At 35.1% G+C, this 24,245-nt stretch overlaps 1 protein-coding gene across 1 annotated transcript in view; it reads left to right on the top strand.

Annotated features, from left to right (window-relative positions):
* The window catches only part of b3gat1a (beta-1,3-glucuronyltransferase 1 (glucuronosyltransferase P) a), a 106,324-nt gene that overhangs the window by 39,750 nt on the left and 42,329 nt on the right, over positions 1-24,245 (top strand). Inside the window, exon 2 of the mRNA XM_073850621.1 lies at positions 17,032-17,235. The gene's annotated coding sequence lies outside the window, so the exon portion shown is untranslated. The remainder of the gene's footprint in view (positions 1-17,031; positions 17,236-24,245) is intronic.

Here is a 24,245-nt window from a genome sequence, read left to right as displayed (position 1 = left end):
ACATTCTGTGAAAATCTGTCAGGTCCTCACCACCACCCCCCCACACCCATGAATCCATGTCAATGCAGATAAAATATAAGACGCTGCCTCCCTGCATCTGCACCTCCATGATGTTCTCGAGAATATAACAAGACTCTGCAGAAAAATGTCAGCTGACCTTCTATATTTGCTTGTGTATTTCTGTCGTGCACTGTAGGATGAGATTTAATACTGCAATTCAACATTTCTATAGTTGTGCTACTGAAGTTACTGAATGTAAATTATATTGTCATTTAATACATATATATATATATATATATATATATATATATATATATATATATATATATATACAGTACAGACCAAAAGTTTGGACACACCTTCTCATTCAGGTGTGTCCAAACTTTTGGTCTGTACTGTAGATATGCATTCAACTGAAAAAACTTGTGAAAAAATATCTTTCAGGTGGTCAAATAGCAAATAGTGGAGCTCTGCAGCCACCAGTGATGCGCGGGTTGATCCGAAATGAGCGGGTGCCAGCGGTTACGAGTCATCCAAAAATATTTTTAATGATATTCGGGTCACGGTCGGTCGGGTCATTTGAAATAAAGATGCCAATTAAACCTTTTTAATTTATATAGTAGCCTACTAGACACAATTTTCTATGAAATACATAGACCTACACTTTATTGGCTGAATAATATTTACCTTTTGAATGTTGAGCGTTATTAACTGTTGAATAAATGCTGACGCGGGACAAAATGCCCGATTTCCAACACGTTGAACTGAGCAATGCCATTGTACCATTTTAATAGGCTACTTTTAAACACATATAGCTCAGTAATGTCAGCTTTATGTATTTTCTGAGAGGGGATGGGGTTTTTGTTGGGAAAGTCAGGGAAGAGACGCACACTTCAATTAGACTGGATAAACACAAGCAGCACCTTAATTGTTAAGAAAATGATATTCCTAATAACTGTCTCGAATATTTCGATTATGTCCAATGCTTCTCTTTCTTTTTTGGAATTATTAGGTCTGTTTAATTTCCTTAATTATACAATTTATAGCTCTGTTTTAAACGTTTATTCAAGCAATAATATATAAATTATCTCATGTATATGCTTGTTTAAAACCAGGGATCAAAAACGAATTCCAAGTAAAAACGGTATTTTTTCTTTACATTTCCAGAGAGCGAAACGAACAAAATTAAACATTACTTAATAAATTCAAAGCACTATAATTTCCTTATTCATTTGATACAACTATTATAGCTATACAAATATAAAATAATATTATTTTGTCATATTCATGATTCCTGAATTTATATATGAAAAATTCGTTTTGATGTGCATTCGTTATGTTTGTATAAGAAAGGTCGTTAACCTAGCCTATTAAGTTCATTTAATATTCTTGATAATTTTTTAGAAGAAGTTAAAAGTTAAGAAAAAATGAATTAGCTTGTAGTCTATATATATTTAGGGCTATAGGCTAATATTTTTCTTAACTTTTATTATACTGTAGATCGAAATAAAATAATTATTGATCATATTTAACATCGGAGAATCACTGACATAATTTAGAGCGCTTCGAAAACGAAACTATTTAAATCTGTATAAAGGAAAGACAAAATAAATCACAACAAGAACAATCTGTATTTTTCTTGTAATCAAGAACATTTCTTTTGAAAAAATTACCTAATTAATGCCGAATGATGTTCGACAGTGAAGGCACCTCCACCGCAGGCGCATATAATCGCTGGTGTCAGTTGCAAATATTAAACATGCGGGTCAGGAAGCGGGTCGGGTACAATATTTACTTAAGATTTTACAACGTATAAAAAGTTCAGTAATACATTTATAAATAATATGCATTATGCCCCAAAAAGGGTGAAATACCTACTATTAAGGAATTTAAATAATACAAATACTAATAATCATTTATTTTTATATTTATATATATTTTTTTATTTTATTATTAGAAAATGCCATGTAATAAATTAGCCAAAAAGATTTTAAAAGAGCTATTTCAAAAAGTATAAAAAGTTCAGTTATACATTTATAAATGATATGCTTTATGCCCCCAAAAAGGTGAAATACCTACTTTTAAGAAATTTCAATAATAATAATTATTATTATTACTTATTTTTATTTTTATTTTTAATTTTATATTTACTTTTTTTCATTTTATTATTATAAAATGGTATGTAATAAATTAGACAAAAATGATTAATTGAATAATTGAATAATTGAAAAACAATTATTTGAAAACTAAGTATAAAAAGTTCAATAATACATTTATAAATTTCCATAATAATAATAATAATTTATATATATATATATATATATATATATATATATATATATATATATATATATATATATATTGTCATTCCCATAATAATAATAATAAATATTATTACTATTAGTAGTAGTTGTAGTAGTAATTTTATTATTATAAAATGCATGTGATTAAAAAATATTGCAGAATAGAAGCATTTTCACTCTGATATTTAAACCTCGCTGTAAGTATAATAGTTTTATTTGATGATTGTTGACATTAATGAAATATTCATCTGTTCAGACTTTTAAGTTGGCTACATGTTAGATCAGTCTATGTGTTCGATGAAGACAAGATGTGTGCAAGAGTCCCTGAGAGGGATGTTAAAAAAAAATCATTCTCTAGTCGGCCTTGTCTGAGCTGATAATGAGAGTCTGATTGAAACGGCTCCTCTAAGCACAAATGTTCTAAAAATATCATCTAAAGGTGAAGCATGTGTGAAGTTTTCAATGATAAAACACCTTCTTCTATCCCAGCATGTAGAGACAACTACAAGTTCGATATTAGTTGTATCATTGTCGATTTGGAGCTTTTAATGCCTCTCTAATAGACAAAAATGTTTTTTATCCAAGTAATGGTAGTTACCACAACGCTTTAACAGCCATATTGGTGGCACTGAACGTAAAAAATGCCACTGAACAGAACAAAAATTGCATATTTTGGGATTGTTTTGGGCTGTACTATTCGGTCAGACCGAGAATAAACATTTGGCGTACTATAGACTGGCAAAAAATATAACGAATCAAGGAGAAGAGTGCAAAAAACTATCTGAGGAACAAAGGGTGTTTGTGGTTGGCCAATGTGAACCAGGATTTCCAGGGCAAGAATTTTGACAACATTTGTGTTTGTTCTTATAATTTCCGGTCAGATAGGTGAAATATTAGGCTAATATCTTAATAAATACTGGTTGACAAAAATTTACAGATAATGTACTCATCCCCTTGTCATCCAAGATGTTCATGTCTTTCTTTCTTCAGTCGTAAGGAAATAGTGTTTTTTTAAGTAAAACATTTCAGGATTTCTCTCCATATAATGGACTTCTATGGTGCCCCCGAGTTTGAACTTCCAAAATGCCGCTTCAAAGGATCACAGCCGAGGAAAGAAGGGTCTTATCTAACGAAAAGATGGGTTATTTTCTAAAAAAAATTACAATTTATATACTTTTTAACCTCAAAGCTTGTCTTGCTAAACTGGACAAGACAAGCTTTGAGATTAAAAAGTATATAAGTTCATTTTTTTTTTTAGAAAATAACTCATCGTTTTGCTAGATAAGGCCCTTCTTCCTTGGCTGGGATCATTTAGATCCCTTTGAAGCTGCATTTAAACTGCATTTTGGAAGTTCAAACTCGGGGGCACCATAGAACTCCATTATATGGAGAGAAATCCTGAAATGTTTGCCTCAAAAAACACCATTTCTTTACGACTGAAGAAAGGGCGGCCCCGATTTGTGCGCAAGCATATCGGGAGGTGCAAAATTTGATCTGTAAATCCCTCACATTACCAGATAATCTGTGCCAAACATAGGAACCGACCAAGGTTCTCGACAAGATTTTTTTCCTGGATTTTTGAGGGGAAAATTGGGGATAAATCGGCCTAAAACTCCTGTACACTCTTAAAAATAAAGGTGCTTTGATGGGTTCTTCAAGCGATGCCATAGAAGAACCATTCAGTAAAATGTTCTTTAAAGAACCATCTCTTTCTTGCCTTTCTATAATCTGAAGAACCTTCTTTAGCACAAAGAACCTTTTGTGAAACAGAAAGGTTCTTCAGATGTTAAAGGTTCTTTATGGAACCATTTAGACAAAAAAGGTTCTTCTATGGCATCGTGAAGCACCTTTATTTTTAAGAGTGTAGTGTGAGTCCGGCTTTAGGTGGTGTAGAAATTACACTCTTAAAAATAAAGATGCTTCATGATGCCTTAGTAGAATCTTTTTTGTCTAAATGGTTCCATAAAGAACCGTTATCATCTGAAGAACCTTTCTGTTTCACAAAATGTTCTTTGTGGCAAAAGAGATTATAAAAAGGTAAGAAAGAGATGGTTCTTTAAAGAACCTTTGACTGAATGGTTCTTTGTGGAACCAAAAATGGTTCTTCTATGGCATCGCTGCAAAAAGCACCTTTATTTTTAAGAGTGTATGCCCTGATTTTTGTTGAAAAAAATCTTTGCTATCCCACACGCTAATCTTAGCATTTTCATGCAGTTAAACAGCAGAGCTCAAGTAAAATCTGAATAAAGAAAGTCAGTCGTGGATGAGAGTACATCTGTAAAATAAACATGTGGGAGAATACACATGCATGCATGATCACAGAGAAGCGAGAGAACGATCGCCTTTAGCAGAGTAATACAACCTAGTTAACATGACTGAAACGCTTAATCTGAAGGACTCGGTAACATCTCTCAGGAGAGAAAAGTGCTTTCATTTTAGTCTTCAGAACATGAAGTGCCCTGACAGATGGGTGTCTCTTGTAAAGATCAGAGGAGCCATACTTTCTCAGTATGGGAGAGTATAATGCACAAAGCAGCAACTCACACAATGTATGGTGCTCATTTCAAACGTACACAATTAAGCAAGTGCCCAATGGCACAAATCCGAAACCTTCTCGGCTGTCAGAAACTCGTCTCTGCAGACTGCCGAAGTGGAACATCACAGAGGCGAGAAGAAAAGAACAAAGTGACAGGGACGGTCTTATTTCCAAGTGTTCTTGAAGGAACAGATGCAGGCAATCTCATTTAGTGTTAAACATGAGACGAGACGTCTCTCACTCGCTTTCGCCCTCTCTGTATCTCTCTCGCACATGCAAACTTGTTGGTGTCTGATCATGTGGGCTTTGCATGAGTTGTAGAGAGCTGCCACTCATCTAGCGGCTACGGAGTGACAAAACCCTCGGCGGTAATTTCAGCGAGAAGCTTGGCAGCGCAGAGGAGGACTGTGGCTGAATGCGATTGGCCCCCAGATGCCTCTTTTGGAAGATGGTCGGATAGGCAGCTTGAAAAATGCATTGAAATTTCGAGAGAGCGAGAAGGAATGAGTGGGGTTGGAGAGGAACTGAATTTACACAGGTGCGATTTTGGAGTTGGATCAAATCCGGAGCCTTTGGGTGCATATATTAAGCCAAAATTAGTGTTGTGAATTATCCAAACGAATGATTTCTTGGTTTCGAAATCAATATGTAGAGCTTGTATTCCATCTCACAAGACAAATACGAAAACATACATACATCACTGCTCTGGTTCGGACACAAGAGACCCAAGTGAAACGCTTCTCATTTCCAGCATATTATTAAGGCCATAATCAACTGGGTATCACGGTCCTCCCCTTGTCCCCATGTGGTTGTAATTACACTGACATGCAGACAGTGGCACGCAAAGTGATTTTTCGCTCCCTGCAGAATGAACACCACCTCTTTAACCATCCAGTCAGGTCGCTCAGGGAGCCACACGCAATTTCCATCCTCATTCAATTCAATTCCTGGAGCATGCTAATGGGATTTCTCATTGTTTGCCTGACTGCTTCAGTAGTAGGTCTTATTTGCAGGATGTAACCTCATAACTACAGCACATAATATGTAAATGTATAAGGTCATGTCATGTTACCTGAAGTGGTCCCATTTTCAGTATTATGCATTATTAGAATATGTACTTAATTCATGACTGACAGATATGATAGAGAATTAATTTGTTCTTCAGCCGTCTTACTATCTTGGTATAATTTCTTTACATTAACTGAAAAGTACTCTGATTTTCTGTACTAATTTGATGATACTACAGGGGTTCACCAACTATTTTTGTGGGAAAACATAGAATAGGTTATATATATAGAGAGAGAGAGAGAGAGAGAGAGAGAGAGAGAGAGAGAGAGAGAGAGAGAGAGAGAGAGAGAGAGAATTTCAATAAAGAAGGTTCATAAAATAAATGTAAGTAATAAAATGAATAAATAAAAAGTCAAAAAACAAGTCAAATGTATGACTAGATATTTTATGCAAGCATAATAAAACATATGTATATATAGCGTGTAATGTATGCATAAAAATGTATGCATAGGTATAAAAATATTTTCATCTATATACATAGTCATTTGCATTTATAGAAAAATACCTAAATGTAAATTAATTTGTTACTAATGTACATGTTATTATAGACCAAGTTTATAATGCTCCCTCAGTTTTACATACTATGGATTATCATAAACTATTTTTGTGAAAAACGTGTTTAATAATCAATATAATATGTAAATATATTAATTTGATACTATATATGTTATAATGTATATATATATGTTATATATATATATGTTATAAACCAGGCTTATAATGCAACCTCAGTTTTATCAATATGGCAACTCTTTTTGTAATAATAATAATAATAATAAAATTAATAGTTAATCAAATTAATTTACTAAATTTCAGAAATGAAAATGAATATAGTTGTTTTATGCAAACATCCCAAAAATTTATTTTATACAAAAGTATTATTACTTATAAAAAGTAATATATTGTGATCCATAATACATACATTTATATTAATATATATAGTACAGACCAAAAGTTTGGACACACCTTCTCATTCAGGTGTGTCCAAACGTTTGGTCTGTACTGTAGATATGAATTCAACTGAAAAAACTTGTGAAAAAATATCTTACAGGTGGTCAAATAGCAAATAGTGGAGCTCTGCAGCCACCTACTGGTAAAAGTTATTTTTTTTTTACTTTTAAAACTGGATTTTCCAAAAGATGTGCAAAAATCTTACACTAAAGCATGTTAAATTATTCATGTTATCCCCATTAATTAAAGTTAGAAATGTGGGTCTTTTATAAAGTGAATTTTACATAAAAAACCCATTTAAAAAATATTTATTTATTAATTTATATATATATTTAATATTTATATATATTTTAAAATATCACTAACCTACTAAAAACTGCACAAATGTAGAGTAAAAACTTTAATAAACAGAAAAATATACAGTACAGACCAAAAGTTTTCATTTGAATGAGATGGTGTGTCCAAACTTTTGGTCTGTACTGTATATATATATATATATATATATATATATATATATATATATATATATATATATGTGTGTGTGTGTGTGTGTGTGTGTGTGTGTGTATGTATGTATGAAATTATAACACATAATACATTTATTTGTTACTATATAAATGTTATTATAGGTTATTACAGGTGTATAACGCAACCTCAGTTTTGTCAATATGGCAACTATTTTTGTGAAAAAATATTTATAAAATTAATTTGCTAAAGTTCAGCTAAATATATAAACTGCAATTTATTTGAATATATTTTAAAATGTAATTTATTGTAATTTATTTATTATTTCCTGTGATTTCAAAACTGAATTTTTAGCATCATTACTCCAGTCACATGATCCTTCAGAAATCATTCTAATATTCTGAAGCACTGACTCCAAGTTTTTGAATGGTATAGTGTTACAAAAAGCTTTTTATTTTAGATAAATGTTGATCTTTGGATCTTTCTATTCATTAAAGAATCTTGAAAAAAAAAATGTTTAAATATTGATATTAATAATAAAAATAAATGTTTCTTGAAGGATCATGTGAATCAAATAAATTAAGGCTTGGTGAGCAGAAGATACTTCTTTAAAGGACATTAAAAATCGTACTGTTCAAAAACTTTTGACTGCTAGTGTGTGTATAAAAATGTTTGTGTAATAATTTGAATAGATCCATATCAAATTATATACAAATACATTAATTTGGTACTATAAAAATGTTATTACAGGTTATTAAAAGCTTATAATGCAACCTCAAATTTACACAATATGCAATATCCATTTTTTCTAGCCACCCGATTGTCCTCTGCCTACCTTGAATAATGCTGAAGCCTCCTGCTCTAACAGACAACCCCCACCTTGAATATACTTGACAATATTCAGCTGCGTAACATTATAGAGTGTTAAGTTAGTACACAAGAGACAATTTTCATTCCATTTGTGGAATATCTAAAGCATGTTCAGTAGCAGAGAGGTGAATGTAGGTGTTCATGGGTAGGTGGAATAACCACCCTTATCTATTTTTCCGCACTGAGTTTGTTTGTACGTGCAAATCCAGGCTATTTTAGAAGTTTACATAAAGTGTGAAGTACTTTATAAGTGAGAGACGGAGCAAACACAACTTAGGGAGCATATATATGCGTTCCTTAACAGTCTGAAGGTGTTTTTACACCATCATTTGCCACTGGTTTCTTCTCAACTGCCCTTTATAAGAAAAAAAATTGATCTGGCCAGGGCAATGGCACATCATCTCTTCGGGTGCTACTGAGATCGGGCACAGGTGATGGCCGGTGCATTCGGTATTCAGGTAGTGTAGTGCCCAGGGCAGAACACAAGAAGAGAGGCAGGGTAAACCGAGCTGCTGTAAGCAACTTCAGCCTAGGCTGAAAATGAACCCATGCTCTCCGTTTCCTAGGATTAATTGAATTCTTGCTGCTATTAAAGTGACTGGGAGAGCTGAGTGACAGCTATTGCAGATGAAAAAGGCATGCGCTGAAAAGCTCTGGACTCTATTGCGCTGACTGTGACGATATCTCTTTGATGTGCGCTTCTTAGTGAAGAAATGCAGCCGTTGACTGTGAAGGCTGTTACTTTAAATAGCACCTTAAAAGCTGCTACTATTATCCTCCCAAAAATTCAAAACTGCAGGATAGAACGTATAGGAAAGAAAAATCACAGCTGAGATGTCTTGTTTGTCTCAACTGTTTCTCCCGACCACAACTGGAGATCAAATGGAGGCTTTCTTAGATGTTTCTCCTTAAAAATATTTCAGTTGCAGTGCAATCTATGCAGGGTCAGAAAGCTCTCAGATTTCATTAAACACATCTTAATTTGTGTTCCGAAGATGAACGAAGGTCTAGCAGGTTTAGAATGTCAAGAGGGTGAGCAATTAATGACAGAATTTTTATTTTTGGGTGAACTATTCCTCTTCCTCTTGATATTATGGAACACATACACTCACAAACTCCTTCTTAAATAAGTAATGGATGGTAAATAGAAAAACATTTGCTTGACCTTTAGCAAAAAGGACATATTTTACAGCCGTGAGGCTTTGCAGTAATTTCCACATACTGTATAGGCTTAGATCAGACTGTCCTTCTAAACGTCCTTGAGAAGGTTTTGGTGATAACCTGCTTTTCATGTCCACCTTTACTGCCTGGCTAACATCCTGCATGGATCAGCATATCTGTTTACACAAGATGAATGCAACTGTTCTACTAGTCCACTAGTTTAGCGTGAGCCATTCCTGTGGACGAGTGCATGCAGTTCAGTCACAGGTGTGCCAGAACTCATAGCCTGACCAAGGATACTGCTTATATCCAGATATGGCTGTTATCAGCATGCTTGCAGCTGGCAGGCTTTACGGACCTCTTTCTTTTTCTCTGCAAGATGTTTCAAAGGGGGTTTTCCTTCTAAGGAAGCAAAGAGGAAGTTTCAGTTTTGGGATGAGGGATTTAACCCTGAACGGGTTCCCTGGCTGTGGGTTAGGTCATATGTAGGGGTTAAGAATGCGGTGGTGTGACACTTTAGCATTTGTGTTACCAGTCGGACCTCTTGAATCGAAGCTATCTAAGGGTTCTTGCACAGTTTGGACACCTGCGTCCTTTAGATATCCACTGTAACTGCGTCGAGTATTGAAAATCTCCTCAGGTGGTACTCAACAACATGTATTCAATCACACATCTACGATGTTTCAATTTCATACAGTGCATAAGGTGAAAGCTCCTCAACCTCTGAGCAATCAAATAGCATTTCTAAACCAAATATACTTCTGTGAGCAGCTGGAATGGTTGAGAGTCCTCTTGGGTTGTTGTCCACTTCATTTCACTGTTTCATAGCTTTGTGAAGGATAGAAAATTGTAACATGACTACTGGTTTAGATTTAGTGATATACAGTGCCTTGCAAAAGTATTCATTCTTTTTTTTTTTTTTTCAATTTAGCTCAAGAACATTCATGTTGCTTGTAGATGTTACTACACTTTGAGTGAAGTTTGAGTGTGGCAAATTCAATTGAATACGTATGATTTAGAAAGACACACATGTCTTAATAAAAGGTGTCCCTGCTGAAAAAAACAGCATATGCTGGTTAGGTAGGTTTTGGTGCTGGGATGCTGGTTTTAGCTGGTTTATGCTGGTCCTTTGCTGGTTTATGCTGGCCATTTGCTGGTTTATGCTGGTCCTTTGCTGGTTTATGCTGGTCCTTGACCAGCAACATGACCAGCATAAACCAGCAAAGGACCAGCATTAACCAGCAAAGGACCAGCTAAAACCAGCATCCCAGCACCAAAACCTACCTAACCAGCATATGCTGTTTTTTTTCAGCAGGTCTAACAGCTGAAAATGTATATCAGAGCAAAAACCAAGCCCTGAGGTAAAAAAAAAATGCTTGTATAGTTCAGATACAGCATTGCATTAAACCACACATCTGGGGAAGAGTTAAAAAAAATCTGTTGCATTGAAGGTTCACAGAGGCATGTAGTCTCCGTTACCTTTAATAGGAGAAGTTTAAAAACAACCATGACTCTTCCTGGAGCTGGCCTCCTGGTCAAACTGAGCAATTGATGGAGAAGGACCTTGGCTAGAGTGGTTACCAAGAACCTGATGGTCACTCTAGTTGAGCTCCATTTTCATATATGCAGATGGGAGAAATTTCAGAAGGACAAACATCACTGCAACATTTCACCAATCTGGGCTTTTACATGAAAACACACTTCAATTCCAAGCATCATGTTTGAAGGAAACCAGGCACTGCTTATCACCTGCGGAGTACCGCAAAACGTGAAAAAAAAAAAAAAACTTTTGCACTGTAGTCAGTCGCTCCTACCAGTTGGATTTCACTTAAGACCAAAATTACCTTGTTTACAAGGATACTTGCAAAGACAAGCATTTTGACACATAAAAGTGTGTGTACTTTTTAAGGCCTATAAAGCTGCAAAAATAACAGCACTCAGAAACAGTCTCTCAGACAGCACGTGCATATACCAAAATGAGTTCTCTTTTACTGCTGATTGCATTTTAACATTATTTGTTTTTAAACCACAATGCTTAAATTTAAACCACAATGCTTAAAAATGCATGCAAACTATACTTTTTCGTGACCACGTACCACAGCAATGTCACGTGAGCATGTAACCGCGATATAGACAACAGTCCAAAATCTTTACTGATTGACAAAGTAATTGTATCTATCGGTATAATGCTCACCTCTATTTTAACCAGTCCAAAAAAAACAGCTAAAACCAACCTAGGCTGTTTGGCTGGTTTTAGCTGGTCAACCAGCCTGGCTGTTTTTTTCAGCAGGGATGCTATTTGACAAATGAGTCCATGCTAACTTGAATGTGCTTCTTGCTTTCAAAGAGAATACAATTGTCATCGATCACATCTAGTTGACATATTTAAAAATGAGCATCACAGTTATTATTCACAGCTTCACCACTTGTTCAGAAATGCTAATGAAGAGGACAAAATGCAGCAAATAAGGCATGATAAGCCTGCTTTTGAAACCATTTTAACCTAATTTGTTCACAATCCTGTATAGTTCTTGTACATGCAGTTTCTATGATATTTTTGCTTGTCCTCATTATTGCTTGTACACAACTGACAGCGTACCACCATATTCAGTCTGGAATCTTCACCATTAGCCGTTGTAGTTATGTTCTATTAGGAAAAATATAATATGCTGTTAAAAAGTTTAGTATTAGTAACATTTTTGTGTTTTTTAAGTCTTTTATGCTCACCAAGGTCACATTTATTTGATCACAGATAGAGTAATTTTCAGCAGCCATTCCTCTAGTCTTCAGTGTCACATGATGCTTCAGAAATCATTTTAATATGCTGTACAGTTTTAAACAGTACAGTTTAAAATAGTTTTACTATTTAAAATAACTGTTTTCTATTTAAATATATTTCAAAATGTAATTTATTCCTGAGATTTCAAAGCTGAATTTTCAGCATCTTTACTCCAGTCTTCAGTGTCACATGATTCTTCAGTAATCATTATAATATGCTGATTTGCTATTCAAGAAACATTTATTATTAGTAGTAGTATCAATATTTAAAACAATTAAATACATTTTTTCAGGACTAGTTCATAAATAGAAAGATCCAACGATAAGCATTTATCTGAAATAAATAGCTTTTGTAACATGATACACTATACCATTTAAAAGCTAGAACATGTTTTTTTTCTATAAGAAATTATAGAAACTAGTACTTTTATTTAGCAAGGATTCTTAAATTGATCAAGCGTGATGATAGAAATCTTTTATAACATTATAAATGTTTTTATTTCAGATAAATACATGTTTTTGAGCAGCAAATCAGAATATTAGAGTGATTTCTGAAGGATCACGTGACGGGAGAAATGATGTTAAAAATTCTGCTTTGAAATCACAGAAATAAATCACATTTTAAAATATATTCAAATAGAAAACAGCTATTTTATAGTCAGTTTACTCCAGTAGAAGTACTCCAGAGTTTTTCCAGTACTTCAATACAGGCTTGGTGTGCAGAAGAGGCTTTAAAAATCTTACATTCAAAACCTTTTGAAAACTTTTAAAAACAGCATTTATGGGAAATAGAAATATTTTGGCATTTTAAATGTCTTTTCAGACACTTTTGATCAATTTAAATCTTTGTTAAAAAAATAAAACAAGTTAAAATTCAATAAAATATTATAATTGAAAATATTTGAATTATAATTATATTTATTTATATTTATTTAAAATATTAATAAATATCCAAATCAACTTATACTTTCAATATTTCTTTATCAGACTGTGATAAAGTATCAGTGTGAAGTTTAATGGCAGTTTCACAGTTTCAATTTTCTTTTCCTATTGTCACTTCAAAACCTTCATAGAAACAAGTTCGGAAACTTGGCCAGAAGTGAATTATTGATGTGGGCTACTGACTACAGAATAAAAAGGGATTTACTTCGTGTGGGTTTGTTTGAATCAATCATAACATGAGACTAAGACGGGTGATGATTTTTTTTTTTTTCAGTACAAAACCTACTAATTTTCCTGTTAATGACAGATGTGTTCTTGCACACGTGGTGGACCCAGCCATTATCAACAGCATCGCTTTACCGCACACATCAAACATTTAACAGACGCTCTATTGTCTGTAGTGCATTCTTGTGTTTTCCGCCTACAGTATAAACGTGCGCAACATGCAATTTTGACTTCAGCATTGCCAACATGTCTGTCAACAGAAATATTTGAAGGAACCATCAACCATCGCCAGAGATAATTGACTTGATTTGTAAACGGAACTTAGATCGCTGCAGTGTTTAACTGCAACATTTTGAATAATTATTTAGAATTACAGTATAACTTATACACTGACATACATACATTCAAATCTCTTTTTCTATCAAGAGTTTTGAACAAAGGGTTGTAGTGATTTGATTTTGTCCCGAAAGTATTCGTTTTCCCCTCCCCCAGACATCTCCCACATATTCCCTCCATACTAACCATAGGTATAGTTTCCATGGAGACAAACGCTGACTGTATAAGGACTGTACATGCAGATGTGTGCAGTGGTCCAAGAGCAATAGAGCATCATTGAGATATTATGGTTGACATTTCTTACCGACAAGAGCAATGTCAAGCTCCTTTCCCACTGGATTTATGGTGCGGTTGATGTGGTAAGTAGCGTCGACTGCAGGGTGGAGTGGGGGCCGTATGAATGCACTGCAACAGAAAGCAATGGACTGTTGATTCATCCCCCGTGTCTGTGGGCTTGCACACTTGATCAATACTAATCCCCTCATCCGTCACAGGTCACATCCAGTTGTACATCTCTCACTGTCAGCACATGAGCGCACAAGAAGTGACTCTCAGGACACTGGTTTAGCGGTCTTCTGGGATCAGCTGCTAAGTACTCTTGTTATGTAACTACAAAATATATAACACAAATTATGACGAGAACCAATTCAAGATTTTGATTTAGTCACTGTCCAACAGTGTCCAACAATATGATTTTGAGATCCATCTTTTCACACTGAGAACAACTGAGGGACTCATATGCAACTATTACAGAAATGCTCACTGATGCTCCAGAAGGAAAAACGATGCATTAAGAGCCGGGGGTGAAAACTTTTGGAGATTGAAGATCAGGGTAAATTGAACTTATTTTGTCTTCTGGGAAACATGCAAGTATGTTCTATAGCTTCTCAAGGGCAGTACTAAAGGAAAAAAGAAAAAAAGAAAAGATATTTATGCAATATAAGAAACGTGCTCATCTTCATTCTGTTCAAAAGTTTACATCCTTGACTCTACCTTTTGGAGTAGACTACTGTAGGTGGCTTTACAGCTAAATCTTCATTCTTTTTACACCCCTGGCTCTACATGTACGCTTGATTTTTAATGATGTTTTATTAACAAGGTTAAGGAGGAGTGCGTCAGATACTTAGCCTAACCATCACAAGAGGAGCCCACTCAAATCAATCAACGCCATAGGTTTAAATACAGCTGACTCACCTCTATCTACTTGAGGGTTTATCAGTATCCCTCCACCACCCCATCTCCTCACTCTTTCTGTTTTCACACTGAGGACAACAGAGGGAGTTACATGCAACTGTTAGCCTGGGGGTGAAAACTTTTGAAATTTGAAGATCAGGGTAAATTGAACTTATTTTGGCTTCTGGGAAACATGTAAATATCTTCTATATAGCTTCTGGAGGGCAGTACTAGATTAAAAAAAATATCATATTTGAGTAAAATAAGAACAATGTACACATCTTCATTCTGTTCGAAAGATTACACCCTTGGTTCTACCTTTTGGAGTAGACTAGCATATATTGTAGATAGCTTTAAGGCTTAAAGACATGGGCTAAGACAATAAACACAACAAACACAACATTTCATGGGGTTTAAGCTTCAGCTTTAGCATTGGCTTAAACTACTAAACTTGTTTTATCTTTACATTTGTTTTAAGTTCCATTATTAGAATGAATCGTGGTAAAACTGTATGCCTCTGTTGTGGTCCCATCAATAACCAGTTAAAGGAAATAAAATAAAATAGAGGAAACTCTATTTATAATGTAGGTATGCTTAAAGAGATTTAGGTGTAGACAAAAGATTCTTTCTGAAGGATTTAGAAAACTTTATTATTTATTTTTATTTTTTTTATTTTTTTTTGCAATGGACTCACTTTGTAAATATAAAATGGCCACGAAAGCAAAACACACACACACACACACACACACACACACACACACAAAAATCCCATTCATGTACCTATATGAAATATATCTTAAACAGTGCACATCCATTCATAGTTTTAAGCAGAAAAAACAAACAAACAAAAAAAAACCCGAATGACCCTAGTCTATTACTATGCATGTGAGCACTGCACCGGAAATAACAAACACCATAATCATGCAATCATTATTGCTACAAAAACTGTAATATATCCTGTTTTGTACAACTCAGTGAACTCAATGACTTTGTTCAGGCAGCTAAAATCTGATTTTTGCCATATCTGAATCAAATTGGTTTCATTTTTTGCATGTTGAACAGCAACACTAATCCAAAGTAAATTCGCATGTGGATTAAAATCCGATTAAAATAATATTTTTGAAAATGCGCTTTCAACTGTTTGTTTCATCCTTTGGGATCCGCATTTAATACACAATGTGTTACATATACAGCTGTGGTCAAAAATTTACATACAGTTTACAGTGCATAATGTAAATTATTTTACCAAAATAAGAGGGATCCTACAATACACATGCTATTTTTTATTTAGTACTGACCTAAATAAGATATTTCACTTAAAAGGCATTTACATATAATCCACAAGACCCCCATATTCTTTGTTTTTCCAGCATCTTTGCATAGTTGAACCCTTTCCAACAATGACTGTATGTTTTTAAGATCCATCTTGTCACACTGAGGACAACTGAGGAATTCATACATAACTATTACAAAAGGTTTAAACGCACACTGATGCTCTAGAAGGAAAAACAATGAATTAAGGGCCGGGAGGTGAAAACTTTTGGAATTTGAAGATCAGGGTAAAATGAACTTATTTTGTAATCTGGGAAACATGTAGCTACTTCTGTAGCTTCTGAAGGGCTGAACTAAATTAAAAAAAATATATTATAATTAAGCAAAATAAGGAAAAAACACATCTCCATTCTGCTCAAAAGTTTTCACCCCCTGGCTCTTAATGCATTGTTTTTCCTTTTGAAGCGTCAGTGAGCATTTGAACCTTCTGTAATTGTTGGGCATGAGTCCCTCAGTTGTCCTCAGTGTGAAAGATGGATCTCAAAATCATACAATTCTTCGAATGATTGACTATGTAAAATAACTTATCCAGGTCTGTACTAAATATTACTAAATATAAAACAACATGGATTTTGACTACAACTGTGTACCGTTGTGCCTTTGTGAGTACATCCAAATATTGATTACACTTTCTGAACAAACAGAACTGATTTCATCACCTGCGAAACATTTGATCTGAATTACAAATTGGTTCTGGTGCAGTGTGAACACAGAACCTACAGTCCACATTTATATTTATCCATATTTCCCACCATAAATTAGCTCAAGTAATGAATGACGCCTACTCTAACCCTGCCCTCCCCTCGTCCCCTGGTTCTCAATGCCCGCCTTTGTCTGAAGATGAGAATGAGCCTTTCTCTCTCTCACAGATGACCCCTCTTGTCTCCACAGCCGCCTGCTGAGGACGTGACTGCCCACGTGGTCTGGATGCCAGCAGCTGCCTCTCAGAGCCCCTGACGTCCCCTGGCAATCTGAGAAACACATCCTCATCCTCCGCTTCCACACTCTCGACCCCCCCGGTCCGTGAGGATTATTGAGTCTCGGGATTACTGAAGTGTCCGCTTTGGCCGCGGGAGAAAGGGCACACTATTACTTGTGAGTATCCTCAGCTGCTCTGAGCCTCGGTTCTGCCTATGCAATTACAGTCATTATGGGCTTTTGTGCTTACTTGGTGGAAAAGAAAATGCAGGGAAGACTTTATTAGAGCAAATGAAATGCTTCATCAAACATTATTGGCCATTACTTTAATTATCGGCATAACAGAATGAAATGAACGAAAACAGATCTTTCTTGCCTTTAGTTCTTATATCTGAAATAGGCTCAAGACTAAATTGAAACCAGCTATACGTGACGTGAAGCAACTGGGGCACTGCCAACGATGTCATGCTACTGTTTTGGCCACAAAACGCCTAGAGCGAGACTCGGGCATGTTAGGGATTCGGTTAGTGTCTATGGGAGTGAGTGCATACTTTGTCGAACTACCGCAATAAATAATTGAAACAAATGTACGACAAGATTGTGTGTAGGTTCAGCGTTTGCTAGGGATGCCAGCTCTCTCAAGATTTCCAGTTTCAGTGTGAGAACGGGTTTAGAAACTCAATAGATTCAGGGAGAGACCGCACATTATTTGATTTCAACACTCTGTGAGGCTTGCTGGTGTAAAATATCTTAGGCCTGCTATTACCTGAGAGTGTTTGCCTGGGTCTAGGGGCGAATAAAACATGCAAGGTGAAAGTCACAGATGATTTGAAATCCAAAATGAATTAATGCAATCTGAGATGAGGAACATGGAGAGAGCCAGCTAGGATGGATTTTTCTGTATGTGGATGTGGGCTGCCTGATTCAGAATCGACTGTAGTGATGAAACCAGTACACATGTCTCATCAGATGAAGAAAAATTTGTACTACAAAGAAGCACACTAAAAAGTCCCGCTTTGAAAGAGACATGCCATTTCTCATGCTAGCACCATGTTTAGTTTCATTTTTCTGTTAGAAAAAGTCTTAAAGGGACTGTTCACCCAAAAATCTAAATTCTGTCAATAATTACTCACCCGCATGTTATTCCTAACCCATAAGACCTTCGTTCATCTTCGGAACACACATTTCTGACCCTGCAAAGTTAGTAAGAACCAGTGTTAATTATGTTGACGAATAATTTTCATCATAATTTTCACCAACAACACTTTTTTACAGACGATAATGAAATAACGAAACGAAAACTCGTTTTGAATGACAAAAACTATGACGTAAATCTATTGACATAGGAAGAGATTTATTCAGAAGGGCAGTGCTAAATCGAAAAAAAAATATGATATCTAGGCAAAATAAGAAAAATGTGCACATCTTCATTCTGTTCAAATGTTTTCACCCCCAGCTCTAAATGCATCGTTTTTCCTTCTGGAGCATCAGTGAGCGTTTGAGAGTATAATTGATGCACAATTAGCCTATTTAACCATTTAATTGAAAAGAAGACCATGTTCTTCTTTCTTTATGAGAAGTGGTTTCATTTCATTTTAATATAAAGGCATGTTGTGTGTCACAGTAGTTAAATCTGGGTCTATTATGATACAACCTTAATATGAAATCTATATAATGAGTTTGGTAAATTTAGAGAAATGCTTAATAAATGCATTACACTGTAACTAAACCCATTAGGTTTTAGCCAACTAAATCTACTGTATATTTAGTCGACTAAAATCTTAAAGGTCCCATATTGTCAAAATCAAAATTTCCTGGCTTTTTCATGATAACTGAGGTCTAGGGGCTATGTAACTACCATATGAGTTTCAAAACAGTCAATCCACAGTAAGCTGCACACAGCCTGCTTAAAGTAGCTGTTCATTTTCAGAGCCGCTGTGACTTCTGTAAAGATGTGACGTCCGATCTACTCAGTCACCGCCTTCAGTCACCGCCCCGAAAGCCAACCACCGTCCCACCCTCCTTTTGTCAAATATGTATTCTTAAGGACATCAACAACTAAAATAAACTTGCAGAAATGTGTACAATATGGGACCTTTAATGATACTTAGTCGACTAAAACCTTAATGATATTTAGTCGACTTAAACTAGACTAAAACTAAAAACAATTCAGATGACTAAAATATGACTAAAACTAAATGGTATTTTAGTCAAGAGACTATGACTAAACTAAATCAAAATATGCTGTCAAAATGAACACTGGTAGGAACTTCGTTAAAATAGTTCATAACTTCGTTCTTTCTGTGCGCAAAGAAAACAAAAATAAAGATTTAATTAAAAAATGTCTTCTCTTCTGTGTCAGTGACGCATGTGTTGTAGTACTCTCATGAAGAGAATAAATTGTTGAAGTCATTATTTTATTTTTATTCCACCACTTTCCCTTGGCTAAACTTTAAAATGTTGATTAAACTAATGAAAATTCCATCATTTATATAGTTATTTCCTTCTGTTTTCTGTGGGAAACAAAAGGAGTTCAAAAATACCTACATAATCGTAGGGTGTAGTTATTACTATTAAACTAATAAAGACAACATAACAAACATAAATATGAGATAAAAAATTTGGTAAGAAATAAAGTCACACTCCTAAGAAAAAAGAGAAATAGGTGAAAATGGGCTTTCATATTTTTGTGTAATTCAAACCACAATAATAACCATAGATTGCCAAGGCTTTGACGGAACCTCCAAAATTAGGTGAAAATGCTTCAATGTCTTTTAATGGCTTCAATATCAAGGCCTTTGGTGATGCAGGACAGACGTCACAAAGTGACATGACGCTGCCCTGATACATATATATCTGGTAAACACTTGAAAAGCAGGAACCGCAACAATCCTGAGCTCAAAGTAAATTAGACTCATTTACTAAATGAACGGATGGCTAATCAGCAGTCTCAGATCAATCCAGGAGTCCAGTCATGTATCTCCCGTCTGCTTGCGAACATCTATACTCAGTCTCTGAACACTGCTAAATGAGTGTCAGAGGAGTCTTGCAGCTTTAGATAAGGCTGCACAATGGCTGTCACAAACACACACCAACATACAAAGGTGCACAAACGGCCTGAAAGCACCAGGAGGCTGTGGATGTGATGAATTGAATGGAAAGACTGTCCTTTCCAGCACAGCAGTGTTTCAGTGGCACATCCTGCTCCTGCAGAGAGAGTGCGGCTCAAGAGAGACCCGGGCTGATCAGCAGTTCTTGGACTTAATTAACACCAGAGGTCTAGCAGCTGTTGTGCCTCCCCCTGCCTTTGCCATCTGTACCACCTACCACATCTTATAGGGTTAAACATAAGCACGAAAGCAATAAACAGTAGGCATACAGTGGATACAAAATAAGATATTTTCCATAGATACAAGCTAGCATGAACATATTTACAGAAATGACTATGAAATTGCTTTGCTAATTAGGGTCAACCTATGCAATGATCTGTAATTACAATAGTGCACAATAGAACTGATTTCTTTGTTTTTTGGTTGTAAAGACACAATTAACCTTCTTGCCAAGTATTTAAAAATGAGTTACATCAAATTATAGCTACAAAACTCACTAAAAGGTCCTTATGCTTGTCATTACAAGTCTATTAGAAACTGTCTATTAGAAGCGATGTAGGCAGATACCTGTAGATCGATGGATGGATGGATAAACAAACATTGTACATGTGGCATACAGTGGAATGAAATGTCTTTTTACAGGTCTGTAGTTTATAAAAATGACTATAACATTATAATGACACACTGTAATACTTCACTGTCAACAATACACTATACACTATGGAAGACCGTTTCTGCCACTTCACAATTGTTAATCTGAAACAACTTCATGTTACAAAGTCAAAAATTGCGAGATACAAATTCTGAGAAAAACAGGTCAAAATTGGGAGTTTATATTTTGCAATTCTTTTAGCTTCATAAAATCCACTTTATTTCTCAGAATTTGGACTTTATTTCTCAGAATTACAAGTTTATATCTCGCAATTCTGATTTGTTTTCACCCAATATTTCACACAATATTGATTTTTTTTGTGTGTAATACAAACTCTAAATTGTAACTAGCAAGAAATAAAGTCAATTGCAAGATAAAAAAAATGCAGTTCTGAAAAAAAAGTTACAGATCTTTATTTTTTCTCACAAATGCTAGTTTGTGACTTGTTTTCTGAAAAAAAGTCTCAACTGCAGAAAAAAAACTCAGAAGTCTGGAAAAAAAGTCAGAATTCAAATTTTTTTCTGCAATTGTTTTTTTTTTTAACTCTCAATTGCGAGAAATAACGTCAGAATTGCGAGTTTTACTTTTTTCTCATAAATGCGAGTTTGTATCTCACAAGTCTGACTTTATTTCTCAGAATTATGACTTGTTTTTCTGAAAAAAATTTTCTCGCAATTGGGAGTTTATATTCCACAATTCTGAGGAAAAAAAAACTCTGAATTGCAAGAAAAAAGTCAGAATTGCAAGTTTTTATCTCTTTCTCGCAATTCCCCCCCTCAACTGGACTTTATAACTTGCAAAAAGCTCAGAATTGCGAGATATAAACTCGCAATTGCAAGATACGTCAAAATTGCGAATTGAGAACTCGCAAATGTAGAACAGCTAGTTCACTTTCAGAACAAAAGTTTACAGATAATGTACTCACCCCCTTGTCATCCAAGATGTTCATGTCTTTCTTTCTTTAGTCGTGAGGAAATTACGTTTTTTGAGTAAAACATTTCAGGATTTCTCTCCATATAATGGAATTCTATGGTGCCCCCGAGTTTGAACTTCCAAAATGCAGCTTTAAAGGGCTCTAAACCATCACAGCCGAGGAAAAAGGGTCTTATCTAGCAAAATGATGGGTTATTTTCTAAAAAAAAAAATTACAATTTATATACTTTTTCACCTCAAATGCTCGTCTTGTCTAGCTCGGCAAGATGAGTGTTTGAGATTAAAAAGTATAGAAGTTGTAAATGTTTTTAGAAAATAACCAATTGTTTCGCTAGGTAAGACCCTTCTTCCACGGCTGGGATCATTTAGAGCCCTTTAAAGCTGCATTTAAATTGCATTTTGGAAGTTCAAACTCGGGGGCACCATAGAACTCCATTACATGGAGAGAAATCCTGAAATGTGTGCCTCAAAAAACACTATTTCTTTACTACTGAAGAAAGAAAGACATGAACATCTTGGATGACAAGGGGGTGAGGACATTATCTGTAAATTCTTGTTCTGAAAGTGAACTACTCCTTTAAGAAAAAAAGACTAATATCTCAAAATTTCGCAATTCTGACTTTATTTCTCTAAATTTTTACTTTATTTCTCAGAAGTACGAGTTTATATCTCGGAATTGCCAAGTTCATATCCCAGATTTTAGATATAGATAGATAATTTCCCCAATTTCCCTGAACTAGAATTGCTCTTTACTGTATCCTTTACTGTATATACTGTACTGTATATAATTTTATAATGTCACATTATAATAAAAAATTTTGTGTCTACAATCAAAATGCGATGGACTATAATGTGTTTTACTCATGCAGCCCATTAAATGACAGTATATAAAATAGATCTGCTGTGAGTTTGACTCCATCAGCACAGCGCAAATGGAGGAACATAAGCCCATACATCCCACCCACAGGGATAATAACATCTCTCATTATACAAAAGCTTTCTGAATGGATTCCTGAAAGGCCCCTATCCAGTTGAGCAAAAAAAAAGTTCCCTAGGTAAATAAGTCGAGAATAAAAAAGTTAATTTTAGTTCTTTGATATCTATCCGTCCATCTGTCTTCTTGAAAGCAAACAGGTTTATCACCCCATGGTTTTATCACTTTTAGGCAGATGTGAGCAGGCCTAGGAAGCCTAGCAACCTCGACACATGGATAATTTATTTTTCTAGGGGAAGACACTTAAGCCCATCCATTTCCATGCTCAGAGCAGTATGTTAAGAGAAGAAACTAGCTTGTTTTCCAGAAGGACAAAAAAGCGTTTGATTTGACATCCATGCGCCCCAGCAGCCTTGCGTGTTAAAATCCCCTCACAATTTGGAACAGTAATTCATTTCTAAACGCTTTCTGTGGAGTTTTATAAAGAATAAAAATATCTGCACTCTCACTCAACCGCAATGGTGGCACATATCCGCAAAACAATCCATTGTAAACCCAATTCAAGATCTATTAATAGGCTGTTCTTTATCTCCTCATTAAGAAATCAATAGGATGCGTCCACATTTGAAACCGGATGTAACCTTTGCGCCTGAGACTGATCTGATATCATCAGAAAATCCTCATATCTTGCATGTGTTCAATTATATCCGCTGCGATACTCCAAAGAGTCTACTTACAGCTGTGTGGGAGCGCGACTGATACGTTCGCATTTGAGTCGAACTCGCAATTAAATCCATGAATGTCCGACATACAGTAGAGTCTGAGACAAACCCATGGCACTGTGGCTTGTTTATGTTACATGATTTGAGCATTTGCATGGCTGCGAGTAATGCAAGTAAATGAGCCATAGCGTGTGTAGTAAATCCACACTAAATCTTTTTATCTTTTCCGTGCGTTTCTTTCTGCTTTTTGGAGTAATCCCATCATTGGAGAGCATTTCCAGTGTGGAATGTTTACCGCGAGTACATCCATATGGCATTTGCATGCTCCTAGCCTGTTTGCACACAGCTGCTAAGCTATGCAAATAGCAACACAAATTCAACACGTCTTACATGCATAGAAATGAATGCATGATAAATATGTGTAAAGTGAGATGGGAGGTTTAAATGGAAAAAGGGAAGATGAGGACATAAACATGAAAGGCTTTGGGTGGTACATAATAAAATGGGTACCGCTTTAGAATACTATTCTGTCATTAATAAATAACTGTACAGGAATCAATGAGTACAAAATATTAACATAGCATGTACTCTCACCTAACAAGAAACTCTGATTAATGAATTAGTAAGTAATATCACTCTCTTGAGTTCAGGCAAAAAAAGGATGCTTAACAAATAATACTATTGCAGTCTTTCTACTTCAAAGTTTCTTGTTTAAATTGATAGTTCACCCAAAAATGAAAATTCTGTCATTAATTAATCACCCTCATGTTGTTCCAAACCCGTGAGACCTTTGTTCATCTTCAGAACACAAATTAAGATATTTTTGATGAAATCCG

Source organism: Garra rufa, chromosome 11, assembly GCF_049309525.1.
Source record: "Garra rufa chromosome 11, GarRuf1.0, whole genome shotgun sequence".
NCBI classification, from domain to species: domain Eukaryota; kingdom Metazoa; phylum Chordata; class Actinopteri; order Cypriniformes; family Cyprinidae; genus Garra; species Garra rufa.
This window is presented reverse-complemented; position numbering and strand designations above follow the sequence as displayed.